This window comes from Zingiber officinale, chromosome 5B (assembly GCF_018446385.1).
Source record: "Zingiber officinale cultivar Zhangliang chromosome 5B, Zo_v1.1, whole genome shotgun sequence".
In the NCBI taxonomy this organism is placed as follows: Eukaryota; Viridiplantae; Streptophyta; class Magnoliopsida; order Zingiberales; family Zingiberaceae; genus Zingiber; species Zingiber officinale.
In genome coordinates this window covers 80,996,510-81,015,842 of record NC_055995.1, presented here as the reverse complement: position 1 = coordinate 81,015,842, position 19,333 = coordinate 80,996,510, and positions in this window count along the sequence as shown.

Here is a 19,333-nt window from a genome sequence, read left to right as displayed (position 1 = left end):
AAGGTCGAGGTTGTGTGGGCGAGGACGAGTGCATGAGAGATTGTACTTAGGGTAAAATCCTAGGTTTAGGATTTACCAGTCGACTGACATCTGGACCAGTCAACTGGGGCATGACACAGAATGTTTCTGTGCCCGACGGTTGTGAAAACTAGTCTAGTCTATTAGTACTATAGCCAGTTGACTGGTATTGTAGTCAGTCGACTGGTACACTATAGTCAGTTGACTGGTACTATAGTTAGTCTACTGGTATACTATAGCAGTTGATAGTATACAAGTAGAATAACTATAGTACCAGTCGACTGGTAAAGAATCGATGACAAAATCGTGGATTCTGTGGAGTACCGTTGGCTAACACAATCGACTAGTGCAAGAATCAGTCGACTAGTAACGGTAAAATTAGCTTGCTGATTTCCCCAAGCTCTAATAGAGCTTGGGGTAGCTGGCCTTAGTGACGACAATAGGAGTCATTAACCCCTATTAGAGTCTCCAAGGTTCTCCTTGTGTGATCCAAGTGCTCGTGATGAAGAAGTGTGGCTAGGTTTCTCCACCGACGAGGAGGTTGTGCTAGCCGAAGTTTTTCGAGAAGTCATCTACTGATGGATTGGGATCGTCCATCTTACAAACAACCGTGGAGTAGGAGCAAACTATCTTTGAACTACGTAAATGAACGTGTTGGTTTGTTCTTCTTATTTTTACTATCTTTAGGTTAGCTTTCTATTTACTTGTTTGTATTTCCATTGTACTAACAAGTGTAGGAAGTGATTAAAGTGGGTGATCGACTATTCACCTCTCTTTAGCCGGGCATCAAGATCACAACACCAGCTTCTCACTTTGTATAAGTCTTTTAGTATATGACCGATCGACCCCACTTCCTATCATCCCTATGGGTTTTCTCACATGATAGTCCTCCTTCATATAGCCAGGTAGTAATAACTCTGGTCAGATTTATACAGTTCAACATATCCGTCTCTTATATGTACAGAAGATAAGTGTAAAGTAACTCTCCTTAGAAGCTTAATTGGACTTCTAAATCTCAAGTTTTCGCTTTAAAGGCAAGTCTTCTCTTATATGGATGATTGACTTAAAGTGCCAATCGAATCTCCTTGGAATCAGTCCCTCATTTCTTAGAGGTAAGTATCCCAGTACATGGCCGGTTGACCAAATAACCTACTGGACCTAGGGGACTTAGCTATATATTACTTTTAGAACAAATCTCTAGTACCACCTAGTGCATAACTGAGCATCTTAAGGAAGTGATCCGTGTAGATTATATACACTTGTTTAGCATGTTTTAATGCACATTTACATATTTTACGCATGCTTTGTCTATACACTTTCATACTCTTTGACTTACTTTCAGCATAAATATTTTTCTTTGTTCGAAGATATGCTCTTGTGTATTTTCTATCTTCAGGAGTCGAATTTGGAGAAGAAATGATGTTCGTGGCTGATCTAGGCAACAAGCAAAGGAAGATAACATTGGCCATGTGAACCACACGGCTGCGTTAAAGGAGCAGGGAGGAAAATGACCTTGGCCGCGTGGAGCAAACATGCCGTGTAGCTTCACCAGAGGAGGAGAATGACACGGCCATGTGGATTGGCATGGCTGTGTCATACCAGCAAGCATGACCAGAACCTGGCTGTGTAGATCTACACGGCCCAAGCAACTTCTCCACATGGTCGTGCAACATTTCCAAAGAAGAGGCAAGCCCAGACCGTATGTGCCACACGACCATGTTAGGTTTCCAAAGGCAAAGATTGGCATGAACATATGATCCACACGGTCGTGTGAGCCAGCCAGAGGCAGAGAGTTACACGACCGTTAGGAATGTAAATGAACCAAACGGTTCGCGAGTTATTTGGAGCTCGGTTCGATAAAAAGCTCGTTCGAGTTCGTTCATTTATCTTATCGAGCTGAGCTCAAGCTCGATTTCGAGCTCGACAGTTTTATTGAGCCGAGCTCGAGCTTAAGGATATTCGGCTCGTGAGCTCACGAACATGTTCATTTATAGGCTCACGAGCCAAAAAATGAGCCTTAAAACGAGTCTTAAATCGAGCAAAAAAAATGAGCTCTAAAATGAGCAAAAAAATGAGTTCTAAAACGAACCTTAAAATGAGCTTTAAAATGAGCAAAAAAAAAGCCCTAAAATGAGCCCAAAAACGAGCCCGAGCTCGATTAACGAATTAGGCTCGTTAACTATGATAATCGAGCTAATAACGAGCCGAGCTCGAACTATTCGCGAGCTTGATAATTCCAAATTGAGCTGAGCTCGAGCCTTGTAATAAAAGTTTGATTCGAGCTCGAGTCGAACTCGAGCCGAACTCGAGCCGAACTCGAGCCCGAATATAACTTAAATGAGCTGAGCTCAAGCCTAATACTGTTCGACTCAATTCAGCTTGTTTACATCCCTAATCGCTGTGTGAAGGCCACACGACCGTGTGACCTTGGCCGAGGGCAGAGCAGCTGGGGCCGTGTGCCACACGGCCGTGGCACGGGCCGTGTGGTGTTCGTGCCTAGCTCTATAAAAGGGGGGTTTCTCTCCTTTTCATGAATCTTGGGTTTGGAACTTTGTCCCTCTCCTTGGGGAAGGGCTTTCCCCTTAGGGGGAAATCCTAGAGCTTCATTCACCTCCATCCCTTGATGATTCGTCCATCTCCGGAGCAAGGAGGCATCCCCAAGACATCGAAAACATCGGCAAGCATCTCTTCTTTCCCTTCTTCTCACATCTAGGGTTGTAAGTATGCTTTACTTTATGTTTTGGGGTTTTTCTTCTTTTACAATGGAGTAGATCTCCTTTCTAGGATTAGGAAGTATTTGTGATGTGATGGAGATATAAAACTATGTGGATTTGGCATGTTTCTATTCAATGACTTGTTAATGCCTTGTTCATGTTTGATGAAATGTGTGTGTGAAGCTTATATATATCTTTTACATGTTTTATCAAATAGTTGTGTAGAATTGTTAATCCCACAGGGGGAATATCCTAGATCATAAGACCGAGGGGCGTCAGTCACAGGCTACCCCGCTAACGGACGTCTAGGGTATCACCTTGAAAGGAGAAGCAAATCTCCATAAGGAAGTAGGGGATCATGCATAATCACTATTTCTATTTCTATGTTATTGTGTGTTAGTGTGTTTCTGTGTTGTATGACCGAGGGGCGTTAGTGACAGGCTACCCCATTAATGGACTTCATAGGAATTACTTCCATTTAGTAGCATAGGACATGGAGTAGGAGATCATGCCAGCTTATCCACTGCAAGGGAGAGTCGGTAATGTATATAACTTCCTAAAAGAGCATGAATATAGAGGATAGGAACTAAACAATCTATGTAACATCACCTAGCATCACAAGAAAACCAAAATCCTAGAATCACACCTTAAACCATCTCTCACATCCTCTTAGCTCAACCCCTCTCAAGATCCACCATCTCTTCTCTCTTCTCTTTCTCTTACTTTCTTTTCCAATCAATCTTACGTTTGTCTAGATAATTCACCATGCGAAGTTAATTAGTACTTAATCAACAGTCCCTGTGGGATCGATATCTTTTTATTATCGACGACGAAATCATACACTTGCGGTTGCATAATAGGAAATAATTAGTTTAGTAATTAGATCCTATCTTTTTGAGACCAGGATCTAGTCAGGGTCTTAATTTAGGTTTTTAAAATAGACCTAAATTGGACCAACACCTACTATCCCCTCAACCGGGATGCGTCCTCACTGAGTCACTCTCCTCCAGTGACTTACCTCAACTTATCAAGTGTCAAGTTATCTCCTTGATGTCCAATCTGACCCACCAGGTCTTCTTGCCAGAATCGCACATCCGAACTTCGTCAATCGGGAATCGAACATCCCGACCTCCTGTCAGAATCACATATCTGGACTTTAACCCATCAGAAATCGAACATCCCGACCTCCTGCCAGAATCTGACATCTGGAGTTCCTATCTGGTGTCTGATCCTCTTGACCCATCAAGTTAGTCAATCATGTGCACTCAGTAACAAGGTTAGATCAACAACACATTTAACTTTAATCCACTTGTCATTCATCAAAACTCAAATTTAATTATTGGTGCCAACTACACCAACAATCTCCCTCTTTTTGTTGGAATGACAACCTGAGTAAAGTTAAAAAAAAGTTATGCAAACTATATATAGTAAAATAATGATTTTAAAAGAAATCTAAAATGAAATAGTTAAATTTTATTCTCTGATCATTTTTAGGGTTAAGTTTTTTAGATTTTCTTAAATCCTAATCCTCCCCATTTGATATTCATAAAAAAAATGCAAATAAGTGTACCGAATTATGAAAATATAAATACACAAGTAAGCATAGCAAGTAATAAAATTTTCAAAGTAAGCATAAAAACTTATAAGTTTATTGTAGGGAGGAGATAAGAAATTTTTTTAAAGTATTTTGAAAGGAATTTTCAAAATTTTAAAAATCAAATTTGTAAAAACAAACCATTTTACAAAACTAAATTCGTAAGAATTTTATAAACTATTTTTCAAGATAGATTTCAAAATACTTTTCAAAAATAATTTGTTGCAAAATAATTTTTAAAGATTCAATTGTTCAAGGTAACTTTTGAAAGTTTTGCAAATTATCTTTTCAAAATATTTTTAAAGTAATTTTCAAATAGAATAATTTTTCATAATATTTTAAAAGTGATTTTCAAAGTAAAGTAATTTTCAAAGGAAAACAATTTTCAAAGTGATAAAGTAATTTTCAAAATATGTTTTTTTTCAAAAAGTGTTTACAAAATATTTGCAAATAAACCACCAAAGAAGTTTTTCTAAGTAGTGAAAGAAATGGTATTCAAAATAATTACCAAAGATATTTTCAAAATTTTACAAATGATTTTCAAATGTCTGGAGATTAAATTGTTCAAAAACATTTAGCAAAGATAAACTTTTAGAAAGTAAACCATTTTTCAAGTTAAATTTTGAACACACTTTTCAAAGGTAGTTTTCAAAGTAGTGTTGCAAAGTAGTTTTTAAGATTTGAATTTTAGTGCAACTTCAAAGAAATGTTCAAACATTTTATAGTAATTTTCAAAGTATTTTTAAAAATATTTTTGCACAATATTTTCAAAATAGTCATTTTGAAAGGAGTTTTCAAATACCCCCTGGACCTGATATTAATATCTAACTGTTAGTTACTAATTTAACTACTAGAAGACAACATTTTTCACTTGGTTAGTTAAGTTAAGTACTAATATCCAGTTAGAAATTTACTAAAAAAGGACTATTTAATTTGATCAATATATTGTTGTATTTTTCGCTTAGACCATGTTGATGCACTGATATAAGCATCTGATGTCTAGGCAAAATGCCTTCACATCTCACGCTATTTTAGGTTTTTGAATACACAATCAAGGTAGACCTAGTGTATTTGTGAGATGCTTATTCTCTAGATCTATAGTATCATGCTTTCTAGGGATTTGTCCTAGACTAAGGCCAAAACTAAATTTTGAAATACTAGGGAAATGAGAATTTTTGGAAAACATAAGTAATGAATTTTTCTAAAATTTGTAAATCAATTGAATTTTTTTTTATAACAAGACTCCTACTCTATCATACACATTCCTAATTTTCATCTTAAGTTGCTAAATTCGAGTTTTGATAATGGTTTAGTAAATATATTAGCCAAATTTAATTTTGACTCAACATAGTTAAGTTCAATATCTCCTTTGACTACATGATTTCTTATAAAATGATATTTAACTTCTATATGTTTTGTCACGCCCCAGAGGAGTCCCTGTCCGAGAAAATTTCGACAGCATCCCCCCTGTACGGTGGACAATCTGAAACTTTTCTACATCCTCACATACCTCAGCCACAGGCGGCTGAAATAATAAAAACAATAGAAATACAACCACACATTCCACGCAGTTTATATAACAAGTAAACAGAAAGATAATACCGTGACTCGAAATCAACCCTACTCCACTACACTCGTAAAGCTCAAATCCGATGAACTCACCTCTTCTGCCGTCCAGGCATGCATGTAGTAGAATAAATCCAAATCCAAATCCATCGACATAATAAAATCCATACAATGTCCATAAGTAAAATAATCCAAAACATAACAAGTTCAAAACAGTCTAGAACAGAAAAGAAATCAAAAGAAAACCAATCATATCCTCGAGGTCGGTAGGGACCAGCAACTGGAACTCTCTCCTGACAGCATCAACCTGAAAATATCAACAATGGAGGCGGGGTGAGTCCAACACTCAGCAGGTACAATTGATATGCAAAGTAAAGAAATAACACCTAGCACTAATCATGTGTACAGTCTCCTGATAAAAATAAAGATAAATGCAAACCGAAGTAGACAGGAGAGAATCTGTACTAACCAGGACCCGGTATAAGGACAAACAGTCCGAAAGGTATAGAAGACCTGTATGCATGTCAAACATAGGTATCCAAACAATATGCAGCATATAAAATGCAGCAAACACAATCACAAACAATAAATGCATCACGCATATGATGCCAATGTCATGGTCACCCCTGACGCCAGTCAGCCAACTCATAACAAAAGTGGGACCGAGTGGGTAGAGCTGTGACAACCGTGCACTCTGCATCACTACCCCTGATGAGTGACCGAGTGGACGGGATGCTGTCGGAGTACACACGTACTCCTACCCCAAATCATAAATGGGGGAGCGCAATGCTCTCATCTCTCGGTACGCTATGACGGGGAGGGATCTCTAACGTGCTACACGCTGTGTCACACTACCCATGAGCGGACCAACGGAGCACCGGAAGAGCCAAACTGACGTGCTACCACGCTGTGTCACGCTACCCATGAGCGTCACAACGGAGCACCGAACAGTGATGAAAACTGGCAAAGTGCTCAACAATAATGGAGCAAATTTATCGCACAGCATGCGATCATGAAAATGGTGCATGTCACTAAGCATGGTAATATACTAAACCAACCTCTGGACATATAACAATGGGTATCATAGTGAATAAATCATATCAAGGTATACTGATCAAATAAGGTATCAAACCTAGGTCCTGACATGGTAAAACATGGTTATATCACTACCCATGAGCATGAAAAAAAATCAGGTACAAGATCAATACGAGATGCAAACAAACAACCAATCAAACAGGTCACATGTATTGGGCAGTGATTAACCGAAACAAATAAGAAACACAATTAATGCAACATGTTAATTTCATTACTAAGCATATCAGAGACAATAAGTCAAAAGTACCCGCCTCCGAAAATAGAAAGGTCCAATCTGACTCCGAGATACTCGTCTCGCGTCAAAGTCCTATGTTAAATCGCACAGTTTAGCTAATTTAATTATAAACAAATTGCTAAACTAATTTCTAATCCACTGACCAGTTAGGGTTAGTTTCATTAACCCCAACTACACCGTTATACAACTTATAAACCTAAATCAATAATTATTGCTAACACAACTAGCAATAATCTAACACAAAGATCAAAACCATAAACCTTACCTCAATTCAACTGCTGCTGGAAGTCACAAAGTTGTTGCCCAATTAGGATTGTTTACAGCCAGCAAAGATAAATTGCTGTTGGAATAAAACAAACAAACCAAAACAGTAATTAATCCACATTCTTAAACATACAGAATTTCCAACCAAGCTACACCTCACCGTGGATTTGACCAAGGCAGAGAGCACTAGGGCAGTGGCGTCGGCTGGCACAGAAGTAGTAGCAACCGACGCTAGGGTAGAAGTGATTGGGAAACTAGGGCTTGGCTTTACTATCTTTGTGAGGAAAGTAGGAACTCGGCCGGCGGCAGATTAGGGCAGAGAGGAGTACACTGAGTGAGAACCAAGGGAAGCAACAAACTCGCACTCGGAAGTGGCACACCAAGGAAGAATTCGGCACCTTGGTCTCGGCTAGGGCTACACTGGTGATAACAAGAAGAAGAACTGAGGAAGAAGGCACAATCTAGGGCACCAATCATAGATCAGAAAAGAGGAAGGGTCGGTAGCTTACCCTCGGAGTCCTAATTGTCCTTTCCACGCCGGCGATCTAGGGCACAGCAAGAACAGCAACACCCCTACTTCGGCGTCAGCACTGCTCCGTGCGGGGAAGAGGGCGATCGGCGCGAAGATCAGAGGGGAAGGAAGGTAGAGGCTTCCGGTGGTCGGCGCTAGGGCTCTTTGGACCGGCGGCGCTGGGTCGGAGTGGTGACGACGCGGCTAGGGCTCAGCGGCGGGCCGACGCTAGGGCACAAAGGCAGTCGCTGGAGCTCTTGTGGCCGATGCTCGGCGTCGGCTGTGGTGGCGGCAGAGGAGAGGAGAAGAGGAGAGAACCGCCGAGTGGCCGGCGGTTAGGGCTCCTTTTGACGTCGGGTTCGGGAGTGAGGGAGAAGAGAGGCGCGCGGGGATTTTTCGGCGAGAAAGAACAAATAAAGAAATTAAGAAAAAGAAAATGTAATTATAAACATTTCCTCGCTTTAATGGATAGCCTAAACAGGCTTTTCCGGACCCTGTTTTTATCCCCGTCAACTCGTCCATACGAGCTCTGAAAAATTCCCGAAAAATTTCCAAAAATTCCGGAAAATTCCCTTATTAATATTCACCTATTTTCCGGTATTTTACATATTTGGTTCTTGAATGAGTGTACTTTTTGGTTAAGTTAATTGAACTTATGACTTATGTTATCAATAAAGATTTTTATATTTTTATAATCTAAGTTAAAGTCTTGCAATGTGTGCATCATTCATAATAATTGTGCTACACACTCATCCATAGCTATATATTCTGCCTCAGTTGTAGATAAAGTAACACAATATTGTTTCATACTAAACTAGCTAATAAGTGATGGTCCAAGTAATTGACATCCACCACTTCTACTTTTTCTATCTAATTTACGGTCAATGTAGTCTGAGTCAAAATATCTTAAAAGTTTAAAATTAGTTATTCTAAGGTACCACATTCTTATATTTTATGTACTTTTTATATATTTAAAAATTCTTTTAACATTTTCCAGATGAGATTCCTTAGCACAGGTTTGATATCTAGCACATATATTAATTGTAAATAGTATATCAGGTCAACTTGCAATTAGGTATAATAGACTATTTATGACACTTCTATATTACTTTAGGTCTACTGATGTTCCATTAGGACCACTATCTATATTTTCATTTATTGCCATGGGTAGTCCCCTCGGATGGGTCTAGTGGCTAGCACATGAGGTGTTACCACAATGAAGTCTGGGGTTCGAATCTCGGCAAAAGCCGAGGTAAATACCTCCCTTATGTGCTAGTCACTATTCCAAAGGCTAGTAGCCGCCCGTGATTTACCTCCTCCGTGTTGGCCTTGGGACGGGTTGGCGGGGGCACTGGGGGCGAGCGTATTCGCCTTTTGCCACAATTTATTGCCATGGGTATTTTTATTTCTTTATAATTATTTATTCTATTTTTTAAGTAATTCCTTTATATATTTTTCTTGATAGATATAATTACCTTCATTAGTTTGTTTAATTTATAAGCCTAAGAAGAAGGTTAACTTACCTATTAAATTTATTTCAAATTCCTGTTCCATTAGGTTTATAAATTCTTATAAAAAAAATCTGAGTTTGTAGATCCAAAAATTATGTCACATATACTTAGGCAACAAAAATATCAAATTTAAGGGCTTTTACAAACATGATTGGGTCAATTCGACCTTGTTTGAATTCTTTTGAAATCAGATGGGTGGATAATCATTCATACCAAGACCTAGGTACTTGTTTTAAACTATATATGACCTTTTTTAATTTAAATATATAATCAGAGTGTTTTAGATTTTAAATCGATGTGGTTGACCTACATATACTGTTGGGGATCTTGTATGACTGCCTAGAAGGGGAGTTGAATAGGCGGTGCCCCCAAATCGATTGCTTCTTCCTATGATGTTAGTTTTCACAGCGGAAATACAAACTAATACAAACACAAGTACGAAAGCTAAAGACTAAGAAGGAAATGCAAACCGCTAACAAACTCGTTTGCGTGATTTGGAGATAACTTGCTCCTACTTCATGGCTATCTGTAAGGCGGACGATCCCTGTAATCCTTCGGTGGATCAAACCCCGGAACTCCAGCTAGCGCGAACTCTTTCTTGGTGGAGTAAATCTCGCACAACTTTAATCAATTCACCACACTTCAATCACAGCTCAAGTAGACTACTAATAGGGGTTAACTGCTTATATTTCGTCAACCTTAACCAAGCTTCCAAGCCTTGGTTATATAGGCCATGGGTTGGACAACCCCGCCTACCAGTCGACTGGTGAAAGTGCAAGTCGACTACTCTTTGTGGAATTTTGACCGTTACAACTCAACGGCTCGATACCAGTCGACTGGTAAAAGAACCAGTCGACTGCTCCATATTGGCTAAGTAAACAAAAGCATTCTATTCGTTCCCAGTTGACTATCCAATCGACTGAACCAGTCAATTGATGAAAGTACCAGTCGACTAGTACCCCGAGTACTCGGACCCTCACCCTCATGATTCACTTGACGCTTCTTTGCAGCCTTAACCTCTTGCCTTCAAGCCTACTTCTTTCGGCTCTTGTCCCTCAGATGCATCCAAGCCCGCGACTCATCCCAATGCTATCTTTCGCGTATGCCTCAAAGTTACTTCCCTCAACCCTTGTCCTTGCTATCTTATCCACGGTCCCTCGGATGCTCCATCCTTCACTGAACCCGAAGCCATCAAGATAAGTCATATGTGCATCCTGTAAACCTGCACACTTATATACACATATCAAATATAAGGGTGAACGTAACTTAAACCCTTTTCCCAAACACCAAAACACACGGTCGCACGGATCATTGGAATTGCTCCAACAATCTCTCCCTTTTTAATGTTTGACAATACGTTTAAGTTAGGGGAAACATGATAGCAAATAAACATGCTAAAATAAATGGACTTGTGTTGTCAAGGCTACACACTTGGACTTACACCGCCGAAAGGACTTACGTTGCCAAGGATACACACTTGGACTTACACCGCTGAATGGATTTATGTTTCCAAGGTTACACAATTGGACTTACACCATAAAATGGAAAATGCAAACATGCATTGGAACCTATCCCAAGGCTCCCCCTACACCTAAGCTTTCCATTGAGGTAGGAATTTTACCATAGGGCTATTTAAGAACCTATCACAAGGCTCCCCCTACACCTCAGCTCCTCATTGAGCTAGGATTTTCACCACCGCAAAGTTATTTCAGGTTTTCCCACTTAAACCTTACTTCTTCCCCTTTTTCTATATCAAAAAGCTCTAACAATATCCTCTTGGTGCGATTAGCACTAACGGTCTAACTCAGGTTTTGATGAATGATAAATTAGGTTAAGTTAGGTTTGTCGTTGTTTAACACTCTGATAGAGTGTGCAGGCAAATTTTAGACAGGTCGACGAGCTGACCGAATGTCTGGCACGAAGCCCAGCTAGGTCAATGAGCTGACCAGATAGCTGGCACGAAGTCCAAACGGGTCGACGGGCTGACCGGACGTTTGGCACGAAGTCCAGCTAGGTCGACGGGCTGACCGGATAGCTGGCACGAAGTCTAGACGGGTCGAAGGGCTGACCGGACGTCTGGCAGGTAAGTAAAGGTAAGTCACTGGAGGGGAGTGATTGTGAGGACGCGTTCCCGGGAAGGGAACTTAGGCGCCGATCTGACTTAGAACCATTTCGGGACTCTAAGTCGAGATCTTGACTAGATTCCGGTCTCGGAGAGATGGAATCTAATTAATACTCTTTTTGTCAAATTATAAACTGTGCTAACACTTTGTTTTGCAGGATATACATTGTCTCGGACTAACCTTGTCTTGCAGGAGAAGGAGTTTACTGAGAACGGTGGTCCGGGCGCCCGGAGGTTCGGGCGCCTGGAAGGGATTCGGGCGCTCAGAGGTAAGTTTTATCCCCAGCGCATCGTCGACACGTGGAGCTCGCTGGTTGGGCCTGTTACGTCACACCAGGGCGCCCGGAAGGGATCCGGGCGCCCCGAGCATCCTATAAAAGAAGGGTCAAGGGTGGAGCTTCTATATACAACTCAGAACTCTCAGATTGCTCTCTTGTGCTCTTGCTACGCTGCGAAGCTACTCCGACTACACACTGTTTTCTTTTCCTTTTGTTGGTATTATTATTTTTATTAGCATTCGTGTACTCAATTTGTATTTAATATTCGAATTTCTAGTGAATTGCCCAACGAAAGTACTCGAGTACGGGCCTTGGAGTAGGAGTCGACACAGGTTCCGAACCAAGTAAAAACGAATATGTGTTAGCCTTGTCTCTTTTCGCTTATATTTTCCATTGCACTTAACTCTTTTCGATGTTTTTTAAATCGATATTCACCCCCCCTTTATCGAACGATCATGCTCCAACATATCCCAATTGTCGAAACTTATCATCCAAACTGACCCTAAACTTGTGTATTTATCCCTCTAAGGATCTCATACACCAATGCAAGTTGACTAGAGCTATTAGATGGGCCAATCTGTGGTGGGGCGGGTCAGCTCGTGGCGGGCCAACCATTGGGGTGGGGGGGGGGGGGGGGGGGGGGCCGACCCGTCAACTTGGCGGGTTGGAAAATTTCCAACCCAACCCAATCCAAGGCGGGTTGTGGGTTTGACGGTCCAACCCACGGGCCCATCAAATTTTTTTTAAAAAGTTTAAAAAATATTTCATATCTTCAACGTTTTACTTCGGAAAGGTTTCATCAATCAAATGTATTCATAAACATGTATTTTAAATATAAATGAGTATTTATGTGGGATGAAAAGTACTATTTTATTTCAAAATTATAACAAAGAAAGATAATAAATTAGCATAAAACTTAGCTTACATGTGTTTCTCAACCCGCGGGCCAACCTAAGCCCATCGCGGGCCGACCCGTGCGGGTCGCAGGCCTAAGCGGGTCGGCCCACGGCGAGCTTGAGTTGATAAAATTCCAACCCAATCCAATTAAATTGTTTAGCGGGGTGGGCCAACCTGACGGGCCCAACCTAAATTGATAGCTCTAGAGTTGATCCGGTCACAAACGAATGCTGAAAATAGTTTCAGATTTGTATCAGTTGACTGCCAAAAGTACCAGTCGACTGCCCTTATTGAAATAAATCCACAGAACTATTATGTGTTTGATAAACACTGTTACCAGTCGGCTGATAATTACATTAGTTGACTGACACACTGTTTTCAGCCCAAACAACATTCTGAACCCAACTTTAGAAATGCGCCAAATATTCTATAGACATCCAAAAATCTCTAAATTTTGTGGAGAGGTCTATTTTACCCGTGTCTACTTGGGAAAAATATATTCAAAAATATATCTATCACCGATCCTAAGATCGACATAAAACCCAAAACTATCTAAATGGTTCAATTGAACTTTGACCTAAAGTCCTAGTTTTGGCTTCCTCTTGATGTATTTGTCCATACTAAACCACAATGCATCCCTAGCAGTGGTTTATATGACATCTATATATCCAAAATCAATTATCATGCAATATGACCCCAATGTCATATTTCCTTGCATGAAATACAAACCATGTGTACTAATTCCCTAGGTTTGAGACTCAAGTCCATCTTCAAAACCCCTTGGCACTTCCATGACCCATCTAGAATCCCAAGTAATACCCACTTGAGATTCATTGGCCATGAGTCCCAAATTGACTCTTTGAGCTCCCCCTAGAGCTCTTAACCTTAACCAACTCCCTAGGTGACTCATCCACAATTGCTAGGCCACATCGGTGCACCTCCGGTGACACTTAGCCTACAAATTTAACCTTTTTAACCTTAGACACTTTATCCTTGGTTAAATTATCCTTACCTTTAAATGTCTTCCCCTTGCCATTTCTTGGCTTTTCCTTGCTATAGTCATATACAACCCTAGCATAAGACTTTCCCTTAGTATTGGAGACATTAGATCAGTATCTTAAACTCTATCCATCATTGTTGGATCTTTGACTACCCAACACCATACTTAACTCTCTAGATCCAACATTGAATCTATCTAGGGTTTTCTCCAAATGATCAAGCTTTGCCTTCAAAGCTTGATTTTCCTTTTCTAGGTCCCTAACCCTAGAGTTGACTTGTCCACATTGAATATTCCTAGACCTACCCTTCTTAGGCATGCGTCTCCCCTTCTTGGGATTAATGCCTAAGTTCTCCATTACCTTATTCTCCTTAGGTAATGAGAATCTAACTTATTTAGGTCTAACATGCATAGGAACCTTAGGGTTATCATCTACATTTACCCTATTCCTATCATGATATCTAAAGCCAAATTTTGCATGGGTAAATAATGAAAATTATTTCTAGCATGCATGGGAGAATAAACATTTAATTTATAATTCAATTTAGGGTATACTTCCCTTACCCTTGAAGCTCTCCCTTGACTTTTGCTTCTCTTCTTCTCCCATTTCTTCAAATGCTCCAACTTCTTGAGCTCTCCCTTCCTTGGGCATTTGGTGTGGTAGTGTCCTCTTTCACCACACGTGAAGCATCTAATGTGCTTCTTCTCCTTCTTCTTTCTACACCTCAAATTAGATTCTAAAGGAATTAAATTGAGTTTAGTAGTTACCTCTTTCTTACCCAATGGACACCTACCCTTGTAGTGCCCCTTCTCATTGTACCCGAAGCACAGAATGTGATCCTTTGACTTGTCTTCGGTGGAGATGCTCACTAGGTTAACCTCCAAGACCTCTTCTTCATTTGTCTTGGATTATTCTTCAACCCTTGAGGATGTTTCCTTATCCACACATGTGGATGACATTTCTTCATCCTTCTCCTCCTCGGATGTTGAACATGGCTCAACTTCTGGTTGCTCCTCCTCTACTTGAGAAATTAAACCCATCTCCTTGGGCTCTTCTTCTTCTTATGTAGGTTTAGGTTCTTTCCCTAGAACCATCTTCACTTTGCTCCACAAATCATGGGCATTCTCATATTCACCTACACCACTTATCACATTAGACGACAATATATCTATTAAGATTGATATTACCTTTGACTTTGCCTCCGATCGTGAGGTTTGCTCTTCCGTCCAATGTCATGGTCAAAGTTTATTCCTTTTCTTATCTTTTGGGACTTCGAACGACTCCTTGATCACCATCATGGTGTCCCAATCTGTGTTGAAGAAGACCTTCATCTTCATCATCCAAATTGTGATGTCCCCTAGGCTTCCTCCTTCATACTTCGACGATTCTATCAAGCCAGTCATCCTTGCTTTCCTCGGCGAGCGTTGAATAGGCGGTGCCCCCAAATCGATTGCTTTTCCCTATGATGTTAGTTTACGCAGTGGAAATACAAACTAATACAAACACAAGTACGAAAGCTAAAGACTAAGAAGGAAATGCAAACCGCTAACAAGCTCGTTTACGTGGTTCGGAGATAACTTGCTTCTACTCCATGACCGCCCATAAGGTGGATGATCCCTATGATTCTTCGATGGATCAAGCCCCAGAACTCCGGCAAGCGCGAACTCCTTCTCAGTGGAGTAAACCTCACACAACCTTGATCGATACACCACACTCTAATCACAACTCAAGGTAGACTACTAATAGGGATTAACCACCTCTATTTCGTCAGCCTTAACTAAGCTTCCAAGCCTTGGTTATATAGGTCACAGGTTGGACAATCCCGCTTATCAGTTGACTATTGAAAGTGCCAGTCAACTACTCTCTATGAAATTTTGACTGTTACAATCCAACGGCTCAATACCAGTCGACTGGTAAAAGTACAGTCAACTACTCCACACTGGCTGAGCGAACAGAAGCATTCTGTTCACTCCTAGTTGACTGATGAAAGTACCAGTCGACTGATACCCCGAGTACAATCCCTCAGCACTTGGACCCTCATTCTTATGACTCACTTGACGCTTCTTTGTAGCTTTACCTCTTGCCTTCAAGCCTACTTTCTTCGGCTCTCATCCCTTGGATGCATTCAAGCCTGTGGCTCGTGCCAATGCCATCCTTCATGTATGTCTCAAAGTCGCTTCCCTCGGCCCTTGTCCTTGTCGCTTTGTCTACAGTCCCTCGGATGCTCCATCTTTCACTGGACCCGAAGCCATCAAACTGAGTCATATGTGTATCCTATAAATTTGAACACTCATATACACATATAAAATACAAGGGCAAACCTAACTTAAACCCTTTACCCAAACACTAAAACACATGGTCGTATGGACCATTGAGATTACTCTAACATATACTTCTTCTTCTATTAATTCATTTAAGAAGGCTAATTTAATGTCCATTTGGTAGAGTTTGAACCCTTTATGAGTGCATAGCTTAGTAGCATCCTAATAGACTCAAGTTTGGCCACTAGGGCATAAGTTTCATCATAGTCAAGTCTCTCTACTTGACTAAACTCTCTAGCTACCAGTTTGACTTTATTTCTAATAATTTCCCCCTTTTCATTTAACTTATTCCTAAATACCCATATAGTTTCAATGAATTTTTTATTTTTGGGTAAAGGAATTAAGTCTCAGACTTTGTTTCTTTCAAATTAGGTCAGTTCTCCCTATATAGCAATAATCCAGTCTAGGTCAAGCAGGGATTCTTCTACTATTTTGGGCTCAACCTTAGAAATTAAAGATATTTGGTTTAGGCTTCTAAATGATGATCTAGTTTAAACCCTTAGTTCTGAGTCACCTATTATTTGTTCAATTGGGTAGTTTGAGTTGACTCTTATTGTTCTAGATTCAGTTGTGTTTGTTCATTTTTTTTGTGGTTGGTTTTGTTCATCTTCATGTTTGTCTATTTGATTTAGGTTTTTTATTTGCTCCCCTTAGATCAGGGCTAGCTCTAACAAAGTCAATTGGTTGAGGTTAAGTTTGATTTGAGTTAGTTTCCTTAGAGTTAGATTCATTAAATTTTATATTTGTTGTTTATTCAATTCTTAGGATTTTTTTATTATAAACCCTGTATCCTCTAGTGTTTAATGAGTATCCTATAAAAATTCTATTTTCAACTTTTGAGGTAAATTTTCCTAAATATTCTCTTGTATTTAATATGTAGACTGAACACCCAAATACTATAAAATATTTGATATTAGGTAATTAATTATAGTAAATTTTAAATGAGGTTTTATTATGTTTCTTATTTATTGTTGCTCTATTTTGTATATAGCAAGCGATACTACTAGCTTCTGCCCTGAAATATTTTGGTAGTTAGTATTCATTAAGTATTGTCCTAGTGGCTTCTTGGAGGATTCTATTTTTTCTTTCAACTATTTCATTTTTTTGAGGTGCATTAGGACATGAGAATTCTTGATGGTACTGATTTTGTAAGTAGAATTTAGTAAACCTATGGCTTTTAAATTCTCCATCGTTATCACTCCTAGTTTTTGATTTTAAAGTCTTTTTAGTTTTCAATTTATTTACAAAAGTCACTAAATATTTTACATATTCCATCTTTATTTTTTAAAAATTTTACCCAAGTGAACCTTGAGTAATCATCAATTATTACTAGACAGTATAAATTTCCATTAATAGACTTAAATCCCATGTGAGTCAAATAAATCTAAGTATAATAATTCAAGTGTTGAATTGGTTTGAGTTTGATTAGTTGGTTTGTGGGTTTATTTGGTCTGGTTTCCTTGTTAACAAGTATTACAAATTTATTGAGTCTAAGTTGGGTAGTTTTGGTAATCTTTTAACTAAGCCATTTAGTTTGGTGATGTTTCTAAAGTGAGTGTGGAATAGTCTTCTATGCCATAGTTAGATTTTCTCCTTTTGTGTCAAGTGACACTTAAGTGAGGAGTTTGCTAGGTTAATTGTTTAAATATTATTTTTCCTGAATCCTTTTAATTTTATTATGGGGTCTTTCATATGTTTAATTAAACATTTAGTGGATGTAGACTAACCTTATATTATGAATCACACAATTGATTAACACTGAGTAAGTTGAATTTAAAATTTTCAATAGGTAGTATTTTATGAATAATGAAATTACATTCTAGTTCAATGTTACCTATTCCAATTACCATAAGTTTACCATTGTTTCTAAAGGCAACTATTCCTAGTCTTTTGAATGTTAATTTGTGAATATTATTTGATCCCCAGTCATGTGTCGAGAGCAACCACTGTCCAATATTAATTTAGATTCCTACAAAAGAGTAGGAGTAAAAAGTTTAGCTTAAGTGTTAACTTAACTTTGTTTGATTTTAATTTTAACTTAAGTTTAAATTTTAATTTTTAAGTTAATTTTAAATTTAGGCTTAATTTTAAATTTTAAGTTTAAATTTTAAGCTTAATTTAATTTATTTTTAATTTTATTTTAATATAATTTAAATTAAATTAAATTTAATTCTTATTAATATCACCTGATCTATATTTTCAATTAGAGAATCTTATAATTTTGTAATATGAGCTAAGTTGAATTTCATGGTTTAGTTTAACTTATGTTAGATTCAAGTTTAACTTTGAGTCCAACAAGTAAGCATTCTTTGGATAAACGTCTAGGTTATGGTGAGTCACTTGGATATCATTAGAGTAACCATGTGTTTCAAAATTTTCCAAATAGTCCTGCTTACAGAACTTAATTAGTATAAAACTTTGGTCTAACCGACTAGGATTCGTAAAAGGTAACTTTAGTTAGTTCCACTAAGCCAAATGCACCAGGTCGAAGCCATATCTTCCTAGACATGTACAGACAGAACTTCCCTAACCTACTATAATCCAAAACTTCTTCAGTACTATTTGTTAAGTTAAATTTGATCTCTAATTAAACTAGTCCTAATTGTCTAGTCAGGTAAACTATTATTTTGGAGGTGCCAACTAATTTGGTGTCTCCCCCTAAATGATTGAACTTGAGTTTAAGTTTTAGGTTTGTGTCAATTTATTTTATAGTTATAATAAACTTGATTATGATTTTGTTTATGGGGTTTGTAATTTTGATTAGATTTATGTTTTGATTTTGTAATTTTTCTTGATTGTTTTAAATTATTTTTGGGTTTATTTTTGATAATATGAATTTTATCTTTAGGAACATAATATTAATTTTGTCTTACATTATTGGTTAAATAAGTTTTAGGAACCTAAGCTTTAGTTATTATTTTTTATTTTGAGTTAGGGTTAGAAATGATTTAAAGGTAGAGTTAGATTAAAGGTAGAGTTAGACTTGTATCCAAGTCCAGATTTATTGTACACAACTCTTTGAAATCCAAGTATCATATTTAGATACTTGGATCTCGAGGTAAAATTTTTCAACTATTCTGTTAATTCTTTAACTTAACTTTTCAAGATAGAATTTTGTAGCTTGAGTTAAATTTTTGTTTTGAACTTGGTTAATTAAGGAGGTCAAGCTCTGTTGTTCCTTAAGTATGTTATTTTCCTTAAGGAGAAGT